This window comes from Mandrillus leucophaeus, unplaced genomic scaffold (genome assembly GCF_000951045.1).
Source record: "Mandrillus leucophaeus isolate KB7577 unplaced genomic scaffold, Mleu.le_1.0 Scaffold200, whole genome shotgun sequence".
Taxonomy (NCBI): domain Eukaryota; kingdom Metazoa; phylum Chordata; class Mammalia; order Primates; family Cercopithecidae; genus Mandrillus; species Mandrillus leucophaeus.
Window position 1 is genome coordinate 841,767 of NW_012102033.1, and position 4,197 is coordinate 845,963.

Genomic DNA, 4,197 nt, shown 5'->3' on the forward strand with positions numbered 1-4,197 from the left:
CGGCTCGGCGCCGCTCCTCCCGCCCTGGGGTTCCGCTGTGGGGCGCGGAGGAGGATGGCGCCCCTTGGAAAGGAGCACCAGGTTTTAATGGGGTGAGGGGGAGCGGGTAGACGTGGATGAAGTGGGGCAAGTAATTGGTGGGGAGGTTAAAAAAAAAATGGGAAACATGGAGGGGCACCCTGTAATGAGGGAGGCGTGGGGGTGGGGAGGTTGTGATTTGGGGAGTGGAGCCCTGGGGTGCGGTGGGGCATCAGCCTGTGGGGGCGCTGGAATAAAGGGGCCCAGGCCTCGAGGGCCGGGGACAGGTGAGCGCAGAGTTGAACCTCAAGTCCCAGCTGTGAGAATTGGACCTAAGGTCCTATTTTCTGGGAATGAAAGTTGAAAAAAATGGAGATGGAGATTGTTGTGATCCCAAACTCCTATCTGAAGCTCTGCACCTGGATTGGAAATCGAGGAGTGTCTCATGGTGAAAGTGATATAGATGCTGCAGGCTAGCTGAGACGATCCCTTCTGACTGTGCGATGTCAAACAGCAGCAGCGTTTCCCAGAGTCTATGATTTCAGAAAACAGGTTTTCTCAGTGAGGAAGGAAACAGCCAAAGAACGGGGTCGTTACAAGCCTTCACAGCTGCGGTGTAACCTTGGGAGAACTGTCTCTGTTAACTTTACACCTGACTTTATTTGAGTCTCTTATCCTAGCTGATGAATGTCAGAGCAGAGTTTCACTTTCTTCGGCTCTTTGTGACTGATAGGGATAGTCCTGGGATGCCTGGGGTATGTGGGCAATCTGGGCTTTAGTAGTGACACTCCTGGACTGTGGGTGGGACAGTACTGGGCTTTGACAGGTACACTTGGGACTGATGTGGACCGTCTCATCATGGCACAGTTCTGGTGTCATGGGATAGCCCTGAACTCATGGGACATTCCTAGGCTCTGATGAAGACAGAGATATCCTGTAATGGAGATAGTTGGGCTGAGTCCTCATCTATGATGAGGACAGTCCCAGGGTGTGGAGGGAACAGTTCTGGACCATGGTAGGGACAGTCTCGAAGGTACTGGCCTAGACAGCAACATAGGGATAGTCCTGGGGATTGAAAAGGACAACAATGGTTTTTTTTTTGTTGTTTGTTTGTTTTTTTAATTTCAGAACTGGTGCATAGGAAATAAGCCTTGGTATTTGACAGAGGCAATGCTGGTTATAATGGGGAAAAGTGCTGGGCTTTGGAGGGGGACATTCCTGAGCTGTTTGGGACAGTACTTGGCTCTGCTGGGGACCAGTTCTGATAAGTTACAGGCACAATCTGGGCTTGTGATGTGGAGCATCTTGGGGTATCATAGAACAGCCCTGGTCTGTGATGGGAGAGTCCTGGGCTATAAAGGGGGCAGTTCCAGACATGATGGGGTCATGTGTGGGCTGTGACAAGGGCAGACTGCGCTATGGTGGGGTCTCTCCTGGGCTGTGATATGGGGACAGTCCTGGAGTATGGAGGGCTGGGCTTTGACAGGGACACCACTGGTCTTTAATGGTGATACTCCTGGGCTGTATGGGATATAATGGAGGTTCTGTCACATTATAGAAACCTGCCCTGTGCACCCCCAAACCTACTTTATTTCTTTGTCTTTTTTTTTTGACCGAGTCTTGCTCTGTTGCTCAGGGTGGAGGGCAGCGGCGTGATCTCTGCTCACTGTAACCTCTGTCTTACGGATTCAAGCGACTCTCATGCCTCAGCCACCTGCCTTAGATTACAGGCGTGACCCACTATGCTGGTCTTTTTTTTTTTTTTTTTTAGAGAGACACTGTATCACCCATGTTGGAGTGTAGCAGTGTGATCATAGCTCACCACAGCCTTGACCTACTTGGCTCAAGTGATCCTCCCACCTTAGCCTCCTGAGTAACTGGAATTACAGGTGTGTGCCACCATACCTGGCTAATTTTTAAATTGTTTGTAGAGATGGGGTCTTGCTATGTTGCCCAGGCTGATCTTGAACTCCTGGCCTCAAGCAGTCCTCCCACCTCTGTCTCCCAAAGTGCTGGGATTACAGGCATGAGCTACCGAGCCCAGCTGCCTTCTTTCCCTTTTCCTTTCCCTTTCCCTTTCCTTTACTGAGACAGAGTCTTGCTCTATTGCCCAGGCTGGAGTGCAGTGGTATCATCTCGGCTCACTGCAACCTCCGCCTCCCGAGTTTAAGCAATTCTCCTGCCTCAGCCTCCCAAGTTGCTGGGACTACAGGTGCCCGCCACCACGCCCAGCTAACTTGTATTTTCTGTAGAGACAAGATCTCCCTGTGTTAACCAGGCTGTTCTTGAACACCTGGCCTCAAGCCATCCTCCCACCTCGGCCTCCCACAGTGCTGGGATTACAGGCGCGAGCCACTGCACGTGGCCTCTTTCTTTCTTTTTTTTATGAGGTGGAGTCTTGCTCTGTCGCCCAGGCTGGACTGCAGTGGTGTGATCTCTGCTCACTGCAAGCTCCGCCTCCCAGGTTCATGCCATTTTTCTGCTTCAGCCTCCAGAGTAGCTGGGACTATAGGCGCCCGCCACCACGCCCAGCTAATTTTTTGTATTTTTAGTAGAGACGGGGTTTCACCGTGGCAGCCAGGATGGTCTTGATCTCCTGACCTCGTGATCTGTCCACCTCGGCCTCCCAAAGTGCTGGGATTACAGGCCTGAGCCACCGCGCCCGGTCCGCATGGCCTCTTTCTATGATTAGATCTATTTTGGCATCTCTTGGTGTCAGTTTGTTTTATTTGTTTGTGCCCCCCTTTCTGTGTCTCTTTTTCTCGTCCTTCCTCTTCCCTCTCTTACTCTCTCTTTTTCATCTTGGCTCTGAGGGCGACTCTCCTGCCCACAGGCTGGCTGTCTCACGGTGTCTGTCTCTCTCATACTGTGGGTGTCCTATCCCTCTGGGCAGAAGCATGGCTGCAAGGCCGAGCAGTCTAGATGTCACCACCCAGAGGCAATCCGGGGCCCCACACACTGATCACCCCGGAATCCCTGCAGCCCCACACCAGCAAGACCACGCTGCAGTCCCATCTCCCAGTGACTCACCTAGCGACCAGTAACCACGGCCATTCACGTCCATCCTCCAGAATCAGTGCCAACTCACCCAGCTTACAGGGCAGGACAGGTCAGGCCACTCTGTCTCCCTCAACCTCACGCCCCAACTGCCTCCCCACAGGGCTGGGGAAAGAGGCATTGTGAGGTCAAAGGTCACCAGTGAGGGGCCAGGGGCTGAAGGGAATTGGAGTCACTGCCAAAGTGCTGTCCAAGGTGTGGGGTCTGGGCTTCAGGTAACCAGAGCCCAGTTGATCGAATACTTTCAGAGAATCAGCACCTGGACTCCTGGGTCTGGCGGAGGAGGGGCTGGGGACCTGGACTCCTGGGTCTGAGGGAGGCGGGGCTGGGGCCTGGACTCCTGGGTCTGAGGGAGGAGGGGCTGGGGACCTGGACTCCTGGGTTTGAGGGAAGTGGGACTGGGGCCTGTACTGGATATAAGTGCTGGGGACCTGGACTCCTGGGTCTGAGGGAGGCGGGGCTGGGGCCTGGACTCCTGGGTCTGAGGGAGGAGGGGCTGGGGACCTGGACTCCTGGGTTTGAGGGAAGTGGGACTGGGGCCTGTACTGGATATAAGTGAGGAGGGTTTGAGGCCTGGACTCCTGGGTCTGAGGGCAGAGGGGCTGGGGTCCCAGTCTTCGGGTTTGAGGGCGGAGGCAGCTAGAGTCTGGACTCTTAGGTCTAAGGGAGGCAGGCCTGGGGGAGCAGGACCTGTTGGTCCCTTGGTCTTCTAAGGCCCATCAGCACTTGGGTCCCCGGAGGCCTGCACTTACCTGTGTGCCTTCCCTGGTCGTCGTCTTGTCTGAGCTGATCTCCAGGCTGGGACCAAAGGTCTCTGGGGTGGGAGGCGCTTGCGTTTGACTTTGCCCCAGCATGGAGGAGGGGGCCAGAGCTGACTCAGCTCTTTTTTTTTTTTTTTTTTTTTTTTTGAGACAGAGTCTCGCTGTGTCGCCCAGGCTGGAGTGCAGTGGTGTGATGTCGGCTCACTGTAGCCTCCAATTCCTGCGGTGAAGCGATCTTCCCACCTCCCGAGAAGTGCATCACTATGCTGGCTAATTTTTAAATTGTTTGTAGAGATGGGGTCTTGCTATGTTGCCCAGGCTGATCTTGAACTCCTGGCCTCAAGCAGTCCTCCCACCTCTG

At 54.2% G+C, this 4,197-nt stretch overlaps 1 protein-coding gene across 1 annotated transcript in view; it reads left to right on the plus strand.

Annotated features, from left to right (window-relative positions):
• Nucleotides 1-6: 6 nt before the first annotated feature.
• BCAT2 (branched chain amino-acid transaminase 2, mitochondrial) overlaps nt 7-4,197 on the plus strand; it is a 16,421-nt gene continuing 12,230 nt past the window's right edge. The window contains exon 1 of the mRNA XM_011979348.1: nt 7-92. The gene's annotated coding sequence lies outside the window, so the exon portion shown is untranslated. The remainder of the gene's footprint in view (nt 93-4,197) is intronic.